Source organism: Colias philodice, chromosome 14, assembly GCF_061535455.1.
Source record: "Colias philodice isolate Cphi_HAF_F1 chromosome 14, ilColPhil1 Martin Lab GWU primary, whole genome shotgun sequence".
Taxonomy (NCBI): domain Eukaryota; kingdom Metazoa; phylum Arthropoda; class Insecta; order Lepidoptera; family Pieridae; genus Colias; species Colias philodice.
In genome coordinates this window covers 2,017,441-2,035,339 of record NC_143099.1, presented here as the reverse complement: position 1 = coordinate 2,035,339, position 17,899 = coordinate 2,017,441, and the positions used below count along the sequence as shown (strand labels likewise).

At 32.2% G+C, this 17,899-nt stretch overlaps 1 protein-coding gene and 1 long non-coding RNA gene across 4 annotated transcripts in view; one reads left to right on the top strand and one right to left on the bottom strand.

Annotated features, from left to right (window-relative positions):
• The window catches only part of LOC149482663 (uncharacterized), a 382,500-nt gene that overhangs the window by 194,160 nt on the left and 170,441 nt on the right, over positions 1-17,899 (bottom strand). The window lies entirely within an intron of this gene.
• rols (zinc-RING finger and ankyrin repeat domain-containing protein rolling pebbles) overlaps positions 1-17,899 on the top strand; it is a 130,223-nt gene that overhangs the window by 89,999 nt on the left and 22,325 nt on the right. Inside the window, exon 2 of one of the 3 annotated variants that reach the window (XM_089703243.1) lies at positions 16,967-17,008. The exons of the other annotated variants lie outside the window; for them this stretch is intronic. The gene's annotated coding sequence lies outside the window, so the exon portion shown is untranslated. The remainder of the gene's footprint in view (positions 1-16,966; positions 17,009-17,899) is intronic. 3 annotated transcript variants of the gene reach the window in all.

The following is a 17,899-nucleotide window of genomic DNA, read 5'->3' as shown; positions in this document are numbered from 1 at the left end:
CAAGAGTCCCTAGGTAATAAACATACTAAAACCCCGGGACACTAGGAGTGGGGGGAGGGGGGGGAATGGGTACATTTTTTCATTTTTCGCTTAAATCTCAAAAACGGTACATGTTAGAGAAAAACTTTCAAGGAAAAGTTGAAAGGCCATAAAATTATCTACAAGTTGTACCTAGATCATTTTTTCCTATATCCTACCGTTTCTGAGTTATACGCAGTAAAAAATGATTTTGGCTCAAACAATTTCCCCATACTACACATCAATCGATCAAAAAATATTTCTTTCTTCCAAAAAACTCAAATATGCATCTTGTGACCGGTACTGATAGATTGCTCTTAATTAGGTCTATAATTGGTAAAATAAACACATTCCTCCATGGAAGCCTTTAGGAGGAATCGATTGTCAAAATATTATATTAGGGCAGTTTGAGTTACTGAACTTGATCTTTTTATTTTTTTCTTCCAAAAAACTCAAAAGTGGAACTTGTGACCGGTACAGATAGATTGCTCATAATTAGGTCTATCATTGATAAAAATACCAGATTCCACCACGGAGGCGTTTACGGGGAATTGAATTTTATCAGGGTAGTTACGATACTTGAACTTTTTATTTTTTTCCTTCCAAAAAAAAACTCAAAAGTGCAACTTGTGACTGGTACAGATAGATTTAGATTTAGGTATAAAATAACTTTGAATCAATTGAAAAAATCTTCTTAGATACTTTTCTTTCTCATTTAGAAATGAGAATTCTCATCGAGAATGCAAAAATATTATAACTTTCTTATCTTATATATTGCATTATTTAATCTAGGAACTCAAACATCTTGCACCTACTATAACTAAAATCTAGCTCAGCCAGGCGTTAGCCTTGTAAATATATTTTAATTTATCTCCACATATGGTATAAATATCAGTTCTAGTATGTAAATGATTAAAGTGTATAATTTTTAACGTTTACACGATGCGTAGTTATATGTAAATTAAGCTTTAAACATACATGCTTGGAATTATCTAGTTTTATAAGTATGTTTGATGACAGCTTTAAAACTGCAAGACTCATTTTGATTACTTTAATAATTGTGTCTGTTCTCTTATAAAGGTGTTATTGTACGATACTTTAGTACATTCTTAAACAGTTTGTTGTCTGTGTTTGAAAAACGTGTTATATTTCTGCATTTGTAAAGTTGAGTGCCTGAATACTACCAACTAAACCAGAACCAGGATTTGATACCAAATTAATTTACTTATTTTAATAATTTTATTGTAAAAATAAATAAACTAATTTAATTTTAAAAATTCATGATCCATGTAATAACTCATAATTAATTAGATATGACACATTCGTCAAACTATCTGCTAGTATACAAAATGCATACTTATATAAAGGTTACAATACTGCGCAGTACTTTATAACAACTCGTTTGCCTTGTAAAAGTATTCTTAATACCTAAATACTATAACTATGCAGCTTTTATATTTTGACAAAGACTTTAGCTAGCCGTATAACGCTGCTTCGTCCGTGTTTTCGCTGATAAACATTGGTTTGAGTTTCAGCTTTAAGTTAAGACGATTAGGACTTAATAAAAAGAAAAATTAAATTAAATTAGAATCATCTTAATCATTCAAGCAATCAAACATTAATTATTTTATATTTTTTGCTGCAATAAATTTCATTTAGGTAGGTATATACCTACGTTTATTATCATAAGGCTATAATTACAAACAAACACAAATTAATTTATTTCACTAGTTAATTATCAAATGTCACAAAGCACTAACTTGTGAGGTCCGATATTGAACTTGACGAATACAATACATAAATCACTTTATATTGAAACACGAATAAATTAACATTTCTATATTATTATTCAAAGACACTCCCTCTTTCAACAACTACTGTTAAGTCACTTAAGGACTTTAAGCTTTACCGACTTAACAAAAGATGGTGCTGCTTTTATAAATTATATTTTGTAACGTATAAAACTTATTTTAATATAGACAAAGCAACGGTAATGCTGGCCTTGACCACGCTCTATTTAAGGCCAAAACATTACTAGACTACAGGCCCGTGTTGAAAAAATTATGGGTTATTTGACCCACCACGTGACCTATCTAGAACGATATAAGAGCATAAAATAATAAAATTCAGCACTATGACGTCACTTGTAAGCTGTCCACCTGAGTGCAGATGAGAATTCGAAGGTTCAGGTAGAGATTTTCTCCCGTTGTCTCCATGATTTTTGTACGGCGTTGCGGAATAATTGATTAAAAGTAGTATAGAAATAGTATGACACAGATGCCGTACATCTGCACTCAGGTGGACAGCTTACAAGTGACGTCATAGTGCTGAATTTTATTATTTTATGCTCTTATATCGTTCTAGATAGGTCACGTGGTGGGTCAAATGACCCATAATTTTTTCAACATGGGCCTGTAGTCTATACCTACAATAACATAATTTATGCATTTTAATTTATTAACGTTAGTTCTTTTTTTTATTTTATTTCAGGTTTTAATATATTTAAACGTACCAGTGTCGTTATATTTTGATAAACACATTGGCAAATTGAACAAGCAGCCCCTAAAAATGCTATTTATTACCTAATATTTTACATTTATAGAACTCATAAAATACTAAATCCTCTCAATAACAACGTCAAAACGTGGCACAGACTATAAAACGGGGATCACAAATGACAAATGAGTAGACGACATGACAATGAAAATTATAATTTCAATGCACCCCAACGCAAAACGATGTTTACTAGTTTTTATTTATACTTGGATAATTTGTGTGTGAGTTTGTTTGTAGGCACTTCTGGAATTATTGAACAGGTTTTAAATCGTTATTCCAGAGTAACGTAGACTTGGATTTTTTCAAGGGATAATCGCTACATGATATTTTTTTTATTTTTATTTTTACATATATAGATTCCTTACAGCTATTTGTATTACAATATTTATAATTAACTTTAACAAAACAATACGCCAATAAAAAGGAATACCAATAATAAGACAATTAATGTGACAGTTGTTTTACATTAATTATAACAATGACAAAGTGGAAAAAATTAATACATATATATTTTTTTTTTGCACATTGTATACAAAAAAGAGTAGGTATATAAAACAAAGTCAATGTCTTAATAGATGATGTTAGATTGATTCCCGCGGAAGGGCTTATCTACATAATTTATAAGGTTTAGACAAAGCGGGTGAAGCCACGGGCGGAGAGCCAGTACAAAGTAAATACAATAAATGAAATAGCTAAACGTTTTATGTTAAATTATGATAGAAATGTTATTTAAACCATATTTATTTCCATTAATTTATACAAAAAACGCAACATATCCAAGCCATTCTTATATTATGAGAGACAAGACGATTGTAAATAATTTTTATCTTATCAACCAAGCCTCTGTTTTTGTTTTTAACGATTCAACAAGACATTAATGATTATGCAAGAGAAATAATGGCCCGATGATAAAAAATAATGATCGGAGTCAATATTAAAAATGCATTGGTTTCTTTTAAACTGAAATTAATGTGAAACAAAACCAAGTACAGTTTTTTAGAGTATTTTTCATCACTTCATTGTTATCCAGAAAATTCATAGACTATAGAACCTTGGGTAGGTAGTGTAAGGTGGTAATACCTAATGAAAACTTAATAAAAAAATCAATACATAGGATCCTTTATGTACCCTTTCGATTCATGACAAATGCCTTTTTTCTGCGTAAAATTACAAGATTTCTCTATTTACTTGCAAACATCTAGGTTTAATTTACTAAATTCGCAAAACAATCTTAGGGTCAAAATTCAACTAATGGATTACTTAAATTCTAGATTATATCTAGATTTCGTGATACCTAAGTTATCGACTTAAATTGAATTGACCCGATAAGTATTGTCCAATATTTCAAGGAATTAAATGGAGTAATATTAATTGTACTTAAACATTAAGTGACATTTTAAGTGATACTTAAGGCGTTACCCGGCAATTTCGACTATGTTCAACCTCTATAAAGTCTGGTACTACAACATAAAGCACAATACCGAAAAAAATATATAAAATAGGATGGTCTTTGGTCTTTAATTGCTCGCGAGGAATTTTTTCCAAAGTTAATAGATTTCTAGAAAAAAAATGTGCCGTGGTCATCGATTTTTCCGCAAATACTCTATAAACTTCGTAACATGCTGATTTAGAGCTCTGAAAATTTTATGTTTAATAAATTATCAGTTACACAACAGTCCCTGACGAGGATTTTTTGTTTCACTGATTGGTATCTTTTTAAATACAAAATGCGAGGAAAAAAGAAGGTGCAGCGGGAGAGGTTTGAGATCCGTCAAGTATGGTCAAGGTTATTAGCGCATGTATAAGCCTTAAACTTAAACTGCTCTCGAACATTACAAAATTTCAACCTTTAACTTTAATCTAAATTTATGATAACTTTAAATAAACAGTAAAGTAAACAAGTGAATTTGAAAACTGAAAGTTCGATTCTCAGTGAAGACAAGTTAAAATCTTCAGACTGATTTGTTGAAAAATACTGCTTTATTCAAATAAAGGTTAATGAAATATTTAAAATATTGCTATTTCGCTTAAAACTATAAAATAAAAATTGATTCCGAATTGGTTATTTGTTCCCTTCATGGCTTACTTAGCTGCAGTAGTTGTTTTATATTGATAAATAAATTAAAAAACCACTGAGCCACTGCTTTCGAATAAAATGCATAAGATAGTATCTCCGTAAGTATTCATTAAACCACATTATTACTATATATATATATATATATATATATATATATATATATATATATATATATATATATCTTGCAACTGAATGCGTTCAGACATTATGTAAATTTTTATACTTTAAGGTCATTATTGGTACAAGAATGCTCGTGAATACGCGAATTACATTCCCCGAAATATATAAACAAAACATTGTTCCATATGGGATTGTTTTTAAAACCTTTTATCATATTTAACGGTATTGCTACAATTTAAAACAGTCAATGCCCTTTATGCTACTACAGCTAGAATGTATGACAAAAATATAATGTATTGTGACTTTAAAAACGCCGCGTTTACTAAAAATTATGTACTTAAGACCTTTGTAGGATATATTTTAAATAACGTATTAGACTCTTAATATGCTTATGATGTGTTTTTTATTCATTTTGCTCATATTTCTGTGTTCACGTTAGTAATTTTAACAACGATACTTTTTAACAGGAGTTAGTTTGTCCGTATGAGATTTTCGAAATTACAGCTTAAATATACAAACGCTTATATAGTAGCCAAAGCACTATTTACATGTAATGATTATTTAAGCTGGTATTAGCCAAGTTACAATTTTAATTAATATAATACTGAATGAATATAAGATAGGAATCGACACGCCGCCTACGCTCCGCTATTGACATGAACAGAACCGAGTTGTTCTGGACTATATTACTTGGTTTATATTTTATAACTATAATTATTAGTTAATGTTTGCGGATTAAATCAAGTGGATTATCTCTAAAGAATTCATATGAAACCTTAAAAAGTTTGTTGAGAACGATTTCCTTCTATACTTTTTCAAACGTACCTTAAATAACATTTTTACTCCGTTAAAATCACTAAAAACCAAGATATTTAATACAGATTGTATTTTAAAACAAACATTGGAACCATAAAAATACATTCCCATATACATATGTATGTATTTCGTACGCGAGCAAAATTCCTCGAAAAACAATAAACTTTTATTAAACAAGATCACAGCTTTTCGTCAATCATTCGTAATTGCTCACTTCATTGCATTTATAACGTTATTTCTTCATTAATTAACTTCATTATTAACTTTCCGATGAAAGCTATTTATCATTTAAATATGGTGAGATTTAATGAACACTGATTCCACGATTTGATATCAAATTTGCCATATAAGGAGTTTGTGTTGATAGTTTCTTTGATTATAATGTGTATTTACTAATGAAAGAGAAAATAATATTCTCTGGATAGAGAATGATTTGTCTGTAATTTCAATATAAATAGTACGTAAAAACATTGTCATGAAAGTGATAAGCACGATGTCAATACATTTGTATTAATAATATGATAAGTTTTATAAACAAATGAGATTCACAAAAATATCCAATTTTAAAGTTTTTACAATTATTTATTCAGATTAAATCAATAAAAACATCCAGAAAGTGTTAAAACAATAATAATCCGAAACAACTGAATCGAAATAAACCGCGAAATGTTTCAATCGTGATTCACAAACAATAACAATAAATATATGTATTACGAAAAACCTTGCTCCTTGCCTTCTAAAATTACAAAATACGAGACTGTGGTTAAGCAAGTGTTGCCTTATAGGGTGTTTTTAGTATCGCATATTATTTTCAACAATTGGAATAAAAAGGTAATGAATATTGACGAGACACACTGAATTTCCGAGACTTCAATGTGTATAATATTATGTATGTTATTGAATCTACGTAATATATATTATAAGTGTTAAATTGAAAACTAGCTTCCGCCCTCGGCTTCGCCCGCGTGGTGTTTTTTCGCAATAAAAGGTAGCCTATGTTCTTTCTCCACTCTTTCGTCCACCGCAAAACTGAACAGCGATCTAGATCGGATATCAGCCTGGTCTCGTGAGAATTCGCTGGTGCTTAATAAGGAAAAAACAAAATACATGATTTTAGGTACTAGTAATATGGTCCGTAGGATTGAGTGCGAGAATCCGATCGTCACCGTCGAAAATAGTTCAATAGAACGCGTCAACGAGGCTCGAAACTTAGGAGTAGTTTTTGATGAAAATCTTCGGTTCGAAAAGCACGTAAATACAACCATTGCAAATTGTTTTTATCGCCTCAAGCTGCTGTATCGTATTCGGGAACACCTGAACGTCGAAGTACGAATCCGACTATGTGAGAGCTTGGTACTCTCTAAGTTTAACTATGCCGACGTCATGTACGGGCCCAGGTTACTACGTCGTAGTAAGAACGCGATACAGCGCGTTCAGAACGCTTGTGCGCGTTTTTGTTGGGACGTTCCCCCACGGTCCCATATTACTCCGTACCTGATGGAGGCTGGATGCTTAAAAATGGAAAGTCGTAGGCGGTTACACCTCGCGTCTCTACTTTTTGGAGTGGTAATGACAAAGGCGCCAAAATACCTCTATGACAATTGACAAGTTAGCATGGATGGGAGAGGGCAGCGTTTATGCTACCCGTTCCTCATTTTGCAAATTAGCTATACCAAGGAGTGTCACAGCTGCTTTCAGGGGAAGTTTTAAATACTCCGCAACTAAGTGTTGGAACAATCTTCCACCACCAATATTAAACTCCATCTCATTAAACTCTTTCAAACAAAAATACAAAAAATATTTATTACATGAGTTTAAATTCCAACCTTAGTTGTGTGATGGGTTTAACTTTTACTATGTTTACAAATATTTTATATTATGTAGGTATATGATCTATCTGTCTATATTATGTATTTATTATTATGATTTAATTTTAAACATTTATCTATTTATATGTCATGTTAAATTATCTTAAGTACATGTTTTTGCTCTTATTAGTTTACATTATATTTTTGAACGCACTGCCGCTCCAATCGCTTCAAAGAGGGGCCACTGAAAATCAGTGTTGCAACAGCTGCGTTGCAATTTATGCTGAGTGGCTACCATTTTGGCTCCACTTCTTAATTTTATATCTTTTAATTTATGTATCGAAAATCAGTATGTGTAATGTATCGAAAACCACTGAAAATCAGTGTTGCAACAGCTGCGTTGCAATTTATGCTGAGTGGCTACCATTTTGGCTCCACTTCTTAATTTTATATCTTTTAATTTAGTTATATACATTTTAATTTTACTGTGTTTGAATTGTATTGTCTTAATCTAATTGTATTGTGTGCGTGATATTTTTTTGTGGAGTCAAATAAATGATCTTTCTTTCTTTCTTTCTTCTTTCTTTCTTTCTTTCTCAGGGTCTAAATATTGTCTGTGCCAAATTTCATCAAAATCGGTTGAGAGGTTTAAGCGGGAATTCGTAACAGCCAGACAGACAGACAGAGTTACTTTCGCGTTTATAATATTAGTAGGGATAGATTGTTTGCAGGTTTGTTCGTTACAATGCTACTAAGTGATTTTACTATCATTTCTAACAATTGCGTGAATTCTAGAAATTCAGTCATTCGAGAAAAACTACACTTACGAAATCTTTAAAAGTCTTTTTCCATTCAAATGTTTGCATATACCAACTACTTCATAAAGTGTATGAAATTACTTTATTAAGTACAACTACCAACAAAGTACATGCAGTACCCATCCATACACAGCTAATAATTCTACATAGGATGACTAACACTTCCTAACTTTCTAAATAAACCCTCAGACCTAGTTGCCTGATTTCACACTTAACCGATTTCGTATTAAATGCACATTTACTAGTCGCATATATCTACAAATGACGCCTTAAATTTATTGTACCATTCGTTCGCATTGTAACTGCCGATTCTAAGAAACTTTCTTATCGTATTTCATCTTTGTATATGAATGCTATGGAAATAAGCTTCTTAGTGGTTAGTTTAAGAATTTACCAGATTGTTTGGCTAGTTATGTTTACCTCCTCTAAGATAAAGCTATGAATATATCAAAGATATGATAAATGATACCAAATACATATATAGATGGTGTTGAAATATCCTTTCCTCAAAAGAAGAGTGTTATTGGTCCTGCATCTAATCTATGGATACTTTTGATCTTCCGCCTCTAAAGACACTCGTAATTAAAAGCTCCTGTATCAAAATGCTAACTTTTTAACTGACTGAAACTACTCCACATTTTAAAAATGCTCCTTTATAAAACAAACTATTTTCATTATTTATATCTTTCTACACAATAATAGTTATTACATAATAAACGTCAAAAATAATCGAATGTATTACGACGGACACTTCAAAAGTATTAATCATGCTCAGTGTCACATTAATTACCTTAATTTTCTCGTAATTATTAACTCGTTACTCAATCACTCGTCATGTTCTTTAATTTTTCTATATAATAGAGCTGTTCAAATTAGCTTTCGTATAAAGAAAATGTTGTGTCATATCATGGTTATAATGTTTTGAAAATATAATTACAAGTTGCTGTAGCAACTGTAGATTTATTAGTAAACAAACGCGACTACGCAACTACTAATGTTTTTTTTTTTTGGAGGGTTGTGTACCTAATAAATAATATCTTTTTCCTACAAACATTTTTGAAATAAACAAATGATTAGCTACCGAATCAAGTTTAATTTTACAACAGAAAAAACTATCTACCTACATTTCGCTTATTCCCAAAATAAAAGCTTTTTCGCATCGATACATAACTAATAACTATATTTCATTTCACCAATTCACGGAAACTACGTACCTATGTTAAAATAATCAGTTGGTATCAAAAACCTTAAAACTTAACACATTTAAAACATAAATTATACCATGAAATTGTCTGCATGCAAGCAGCGTGGCTACTGCATCATTAAGTGGCTATCAATTGGAGATCTATTGAAATTAGTCGGCGAACGTTCTCAATATATTATTGTAGAAGCGATACATCAAAGGCTTTCACGCCGAGGCGTTGGTAAATGGGTAATTTTAATTATAGTTATGGTTATTAAAAATGTGCTTGTATAAAAAAAAAATATCTTCTCTTGCACTAGTTTAGCATACTTATTTGTATTCTTTACAATCGTCCTTTTGAACATTATAAATAAGTATTTAATTAACATTTATGTAAAGCTTGTAAGCTTTAGTATATTTGATTGTTAAATAAGAAATTTATTCTAATAAGATTTTTCATTTGTTTACAGGTAAATATCCATTGCCGATTGGTAATGATAAAATTGGAAGAATAACAGCATCCTGACAAGTAATGTATGACGAACTAAGTATTCCTGTTCCTTGTGCTTATAGGAAATAGATACATGCCTATATTATCGTATAGCACTGGAGCAGAATGCCTTTCACATCTGTTACACGGAAAGATTTTCATAACAAGCAAGTTAAAGCTTCTGAATCTTCCGGAGCCTATAATTAAGCTTCATTGGTTTTGAACTAGAACATTTCTAGTTTAATAGGGGGACTTAAGTCCCCATTAAAAAAACTAGAATAGAATATAAATAATAATATAAATAATAAAAGAATATACAGTAAAATAATAGAATTATTTCTACATTTTCTCTTATAATAATGACGTAGGTAATCTCCTGAATACTGAAACATGATCGATAAGGATCAGATCTTACTAGTTGTTTTTAAGTAACTTCCTTTTCATTGTATTTGCCTTAATTTATTAAAATAACCCGTAATATATTGAAACTAATTGCTACTGTTAATTAAATACTCTCCTCAATGAAAAGCCTTTCCCTTTGTCTGTAAAATGTAGATATTTAGTACGGTATATTTCGAAATCTATTAAAACGTAATTTATATATTGTGTTTTTAATGTCTTTTTAGTTGGAATGTTACTAGTTTCGGATTGCAGTTTGTTTACATGAATATTTTAGAGTTAAAATACCGATTTCAATCGATTTTATCGCTAAGATTTATGTGTATTATAAAAGTCAATTGTTTTCAGAATATTTCGTATGCTAAATCTACCTGTAAAGCATAAAATTTATTACTTACACAACGTTTTCTACCATATCTAAATTCTGTCTTAACTTTTGGCCGTCTGAATTTCTAAAAAGGTTTCAGATAATTTTTAAATGCAACATATACTATTGAATATACATACTATCATTAAGAACTAAGAAGATAAATATGCAAATTGTATATACACATAATAAGCTGAAATATTTGCAAATATCTCGAAGCTAGTCTTAGAGCATTATTAAGTTGGTTTAATGCTCTGAGAAGCTAGTATACAAATATAATATCAACACACCATAAAATTCCATAACGCGTGGCATCCGCCATTAATCCCATCAAACAGCTATCATTGATTGATCTATAAACCGGTAATGTGTCAAAGTATTCCGCCATTTTCATTAAATCGATTTACGTAACTGGATCAGATTACGCGCTAAATATTTATGAAGGCTCTATCGATACAGCTTTGATTTACAGCCGACGTGAGCGCACCTGCCTGCTAGTGTTGGTTTACTTTTCATTCATTGCAAATATATAGAATTTTCATGTAAAAAGATATGTTTTTTCTGGTATTTTTTTTATGAAATTTAAGGGGCTTGCTAGTCAGGTTTTGTTCATATTTGTACAAATTGTTGTAACACATTACCTACCATAGATAATTAAATAGGTGTAATGTTAACATTACAATAACATAAAAAATTCTAAATCTGAAAGATCTCATTTCCACCTTGTAATAAAATTGTCATACACCTAGCAAATCAAAGGATAAAGTTAGCTTATGTTCATTTATGTTATTTTGTAACATACAAACTACAAAGTTATCCTAACAATCGAATTCTAATTTATATTATTTACTTTCATATGTCTCTATCTAAATTTCTCAACAATATTAAACTATTTCCCAGCAATATCTATAAAAGCACGTTCATTTAACACGTCCGATCCCACAATCGTATCGTAACCGAAACTGTCGTTGCGATAAAATCGTCACGATGTGTCACCGTGAAGGGGTTTCACAACAGATCGTGCGGGTTCGCGGATCGTCGTCACGATCACGTCACGATATCAATCTAGTGACGGAGCTCTTCATTTTACCGTTTTGACAGTGTACTGTGTTATTCCAAAAATGTATTTGCTACAGCTGATGATATACCTACTGAATAACAAAACGTAGTTAGAGACTTTCCTTCTCAATTTAACGCAATGGTTATTGGTTTATATGTGAAGGTTCGGAATAGATGTCTAATATATTATGGTTGTAATTGAAAGCAAGAAAAAGTTAACCTCTACTTTGTACTATTACTAAACTTTGTAAATATATTTTACTTATAACATCAGAAACTTTATGCAACAGGATAAATTTTATAAAACAGTTCAAGAACAAAAAGCTTCACTATTCAACGATATACATAAAATTAATGTGTTTTATTTTGTGTCTATCTATACCTTATTAAAGCATTCTCACCATAGAATATATACTTACAATATTGTGGCTCGTCTTCGTACATACATTGTGGCGTAACATATACCGTTGATTTGTATTACAAAGCCAAATTGTCGATGTAAGTTTCATATTATACGTGCCGTGCAAGTGTATCGTTATAATGAGTCTAATTTCACCTTATTGCATTCACAGTTCATATACTACTTAGAAGAAATAGGTCATGTTCAGTATTGTTTAAAATTTCCTATTTCACATAACATTTAAACTAATGGAACCTCCTGACACAAGCATTTGCTTACTAGGAGTGTTCCAATCACAAATTAGTTTAAGAGTTAAGACCTAATATAAAAGAAATAAATAAATATTTATTTATGCTTTATTGTACATACATACCAGGACAAACAAACTTAGACTATAATTTTATACAATAATAACACACGGGCACATATGCACGAAAAGGCGGCCTTATTGCTCAAGAGCAATCTCTTCCAGGCAACCCTGATTGTAAGGAATGTTGAACGAGTACGCGATGGCGCAAATTCAATGTCTAAATTGATACATTGTACAAATAACTAATTTGTATACAATACAAAAACTATAAAATATAATAGAAAAAATAAATAAAAATAATATTTAAATTATATATATATAAAGTATTATATTTAAAAATAAATATATACAGATAACATAAGAATATAATAAATATATATAAATACATATATATATACATAACCAGAGCTTTAAAACTACTAATATTTTTCGCCCGCCTGATGGATTCAGGCAGAGCGTTCCAAAGATGTATAGCACGAACAGTAAATGAGGAGCCGTAGAAATTTGAGCGATGAACCGGTGTAGAGAGAGTTAGAAGATTGGAAGAGCGAAGAGAGATAGAGCTATTTTCACTAAGATAACTAAACTGATTTTTAAGATAAACAGGTGTTTTAGGGTCAAACAGAACACAGTACAGAAGCTGAAGTATGTGGGCGTCCCGGCGAAGACGGATGGGGAGCCAGTTAAGTTTTTTGCGATATTCCGAGACATGGTCAAATTTACGCAATCCGAAAATAAATCTAATGCAGAAATTTTGCAGCCTCTCAAGGATGTCTAACTGGTACTCAAAAAGATCAGGGAATGAGGAATCGGCGTAGTCAAGGAAGGGAAGCAGAAGGGATTGGGCTAACGCAATTTTGGTGGAGATCGGTAGGAAGTTACGCAGGCGGCGCAACGAAGATGCACCAGCAAAAATTTTCTTGTGAATTTGCATGATGTGCTCCGACCAAGATAAGTTCTGGTCAAGGTACAAACCGAGGCTTTTAACTGTTTTGCTGAAAGGAATGCGAGAACCATCAACCACAACATCTGGCAAGCAATCCCATTTAATTTTGCTCATAAGCGGCTTACTGCCAAGTATAATGATTTTAGTTTTTACGGGATTTACCTTCAAGCCATGTTCCTTGCTCCAATTGACGATAGCTGCGAGATCAGAATTAGTACGGAAAATCGCTTCAGGAAGTTCAGGCAGTGACACGTGCGAATATAGTTGGAAATCGTCTGCGTACATATGATAAGGAGAAGTTATGTTATTGGAGATAGAGTTGATAAATATTGAGAAAAGGAGAGGAGACAACACGCCACCTTGCGGAACCCCGGCATGAACATTGCTCCAGGAAGAGGTTAGGTTCTCCACTAGAACACGCTGCCGACGTCCCTGCAAGTAACTACGAAACCAATCAATAGTCGTTGGAGATATGTTAATAGAGCGTAGCATAGCCAACAAAACCTCGTGATCGACGGTGTTAAAAGCATTGCTAAAGTCTAGCAACGTAAGGATTGTTAACTGCTTATTGTCGAAACCCAGGCGTATGTCATCAGTGATTTTAATAAGAGCAGTGGTCGTGCTATGACCTGGACGGAATCCAGATTGATAAGGATTAAGGAGATTGTGGGAATTAAGGAAGCGACTTAACTGCTCCTGCACTAACCTTTCCAAGACTTTAGACAGGAAAGGCAGTATAGCAATGGGTCGGAAATCTGAGGGACATACAGGATTTAAGGTCTTAGGGAGGGGCAAGATGTGTGCATCTTTCCAATTAGCTGGAAATGTGCCCGTGGAAATAGAAGAGTTAAGGATGTGCGTAATAACAGGATTAATGATGGAAAGGATAGGAATAATCATGCACCGACCAATGCAATCACTACCAACAGCCTTAGAGGTAATAGACAATATGCTCTTCTTAACACCACAATCCGAAAATTGACTTAAAACAAACGGAAGATAGTCTGGAGACGGTAATGAATTGAGAGAGCTTAAGGTGCGCGCTTTAGAATTAGTGTCAAAATCCAAGAGAGGATTAGAAAAATGGGAATTAAGTTTATCGATAGAAACCGTATCTGGAAGGGAACTTTGCGCAGCCTTGCCGATTCCAAGGGATTTGAGAAATTTCCACATTTTGGAAGGATCGCCGTTTTCGATCGATTCAGAGATGTGGCGTCGTTGAGCATCCCTACATAATGTATTGCAGCGATTTCGTATGCTCTGATACTTTGCTCGGTTGACATCAGAATCGAGCAACTTTAATTTTGAATAGTTTTTAAATAGTTTTTTTAAATAGTTTGGATTTGAATTTAAATTACCACTTTTATTTACCATGATGTCTTATAGCATTTTTATTTCCAGTGTAAGAAAGAGGTGGAGCTATACAATCTATTTTTCCAGACTGGTAATAATACTGCTTTAAAACATCGTGGTAGGGTATGTACGAGGATTTATGTTCAGTACAATAGCTTAAAAGTGAAAAGCTTACCTATGCATTTATTTTTATAATACAATCGACATCAAACACCAACAATTGCAGCAAGAATAATTGGTTAAATACAATGTAAAAGTTATTACATTAATCCAAAGGTAGCCGTGCTCGGGTTGTAATAAATATAACAAAAGCAAAAGTCAATTTCTCGCCACAGGATCGTTAAAACGTGGTCACGACCAAAATCTTGAAGTCGGATTTACGATTGCTGCACCTACAGTTATTAGCAGCTATGTTTTATGCTTCGGAATTACGTTTGCTGTGGGAAAAATTTATTATTATAATTGACTAGCTGCGCTTCGCAGTTTCGTCCGCATTGCTTCGCTCCTGTTGGTCTTAGCGCTATAGGATATATATCATCAGATATATAGCCTATAGCCTTCCTCAATAAATGGGCTATCTAACACCGAAAGAATTTTTCAAATCGGATCCTTTAGATTAGCGAGTTCAAACAAACAAACTTTAACTTTATAACATTATAGTATAGACTAGCCGTGCCCTGCGGTTTTACCCGCAGTGCTCCACTTCTGTTGGTCTTAGCTTGATGATATATAGCCTATAGCCTTCCTCGATAAATGGGCTATCTAACACCGAATGATTTTTTCAAATCGGACCCGTAGTACCTGAGATTAGCGCGTTCAAACAAACAAACTCTTCAGCTTTATAATATTAGTATAGATGATCTAACTGGTGTAAAAACAGAGTCAAAACTTGATGATTGTTTAAATGCAGAGTTCCAATTACTGATGTGATATCACTTCGCCCTAGAGAGGTCTTGATAAATTGCTATCTTCTTATTATAACACTTGTATCAATTGAGGGACACATTCTCACACAGTAAGCGATACTCATAGCGTTCATTCACAACTATTTAAATGAAAATCTTGACTTTATGTACTCACTACTCATCGCTCTCCGAACAAAATAAATTACAAATTAATTAACAACGAATAATCTTGAATTAGACCAAACATCCACTCTAAATTTCATAAACTAAATTATATCCCTCACAAGTACATTGTATATTCCTTACCGTACTATGTAAACACGAATAACCTTTATTATTAATTCTGTAAATTAGCTTGCGAAACAAAGATAATAAGTATCTGTGGCGTTTATCTGGATCGTAGTAGACCTTAGTAGTCTGGTGACAGAATACAAATGTCGCTTCATAATTCTAACAAATATCACGTAGCAAGGGAGGTAAACGATACAATTGTTTTATTCAATTGCATGCTGTTTTATTATATCTAGCCTTCCGTATTTAAGCGAGTAATATTGCAATCATAATGGTTTAAAAACGTTATTTTTTGCGAAAAGTTTTTGCACCGTTAAGAATTGAATCCGTGCAGAAATTTTATGAAATTGAAAGATATTAGTATTCACGGTTACGAAAGATTAAAAAAAAGTATGATTTAGGAATTTTATAGATTTTAGGTAGATATATTAAGATAGAGAGAAGAGAAGTTCAGTGTAATTTAAATTTCTATTGATAGAGTGGCTCAAATTCAATGGAGGCTTTCGTTAAAATCCTAGTACTTACAAAATCGCTGGTAAATCTGCCACAATTAGAATATAATACGAAGACACAATGGCAATAGAATATAGATTGCCGTAAATAGCACTTGACACGGATCTAGCTTCGAAATCTCACGTAAGATCTGATAAGTTGGCCCTTTACTTGCTGACGTGATGTGCATTGTTATATACATACTGCAGTTAATCAGGCATGGGATAATGAATAAGATAGTTGAGTATTTTCTTGAAATATCAAATTATATGTGTTGTTATTAATAAGGTTTTAATAGAGTCGTTGAAGTTAGTAAAGGTTTCGTTGATAAAGAGATAAGAAATAAAGATTTTACGAGCGCCGTACATTTATTATCATTACTAAAATGTTCCTATTTTTGCGAAGTTGGCAAAAATAAGGCTTTTTGATGGTTTAATGATAGCTCCTATTGGATAAGCGACAATTTTGTATGCAGCACCTAAGACCTTTTCATTGTAACCTAACTTTATTTAAAGTAGTAACGAAAACAATATTATTTACAATGTTTCTTTTCCGTAGGTACCACTTTGTAGAAGACATGGAATATTCAAGGAATATTTTGTGAGTGATCGCTTAAATGATAAAACAACTAATCAAATTAATGCTCTGGATCTGAAAGCTAATATTATAATTCATTTTACTAATTATAAAAACCAAAACGATAATTATTTAAAATCACACATGCTATAAATTTATATTAATTGTTAATCATCTCAATAGATGGCGCGCGGTGTGTCCCTTCAGACACATAAAACTGAAAGAATAGAATAAATTCGATTGCTCTGGCGGGTCACGAGTGGCTGAGTTGGTCAGGCATCCGCCCCGGAATGGCGCGAAGGATGCGGGTTCGAGTCCCGCCTCGTGATCGAATTTTTTCTATTCTTTATAAATTTATATTTATAAAGCATTTGAATGCCATAAAACCAAAAATATAAATTCATCACACATGCTGACAATGCTGCTGCCGCTTTCAAGTAACTACTGACAACATAAACCAAACATTTAAAAAAATCTCAAAATTTTAAAAGATTGAGAATTGATTAGTATCTGAATATTTATCGATACTTCTCCGCTTGAATCCGACAAATTAAAGTTGCATTTAAACCCGAATAAAATTTAGCATTCTCCATCAAAAAACATAATTTAGCATACTATTTATAAACACAATTCCAATAGAATCAAAACATCTACAAAACAAAAAAGTCGCGAAAAAACATCGACAGAACGACAAAAAGCTACCGAAAACATACCAGTGTTATGACGTAATAATTAGGCCAAAAAAATTCTCAGGCCAATAGGCGGGTTCACACAGAGCGAGCAGCCTCGCGAAGCAATTGCTGCGCGAAGCAGCTTGTATTTTTCACACACGGTACGACCTTATTATATTATTATCATTTTTAATGTATATACTTATATGTTTAGATAATTAACACCCAGACACAGAGCAAAAAT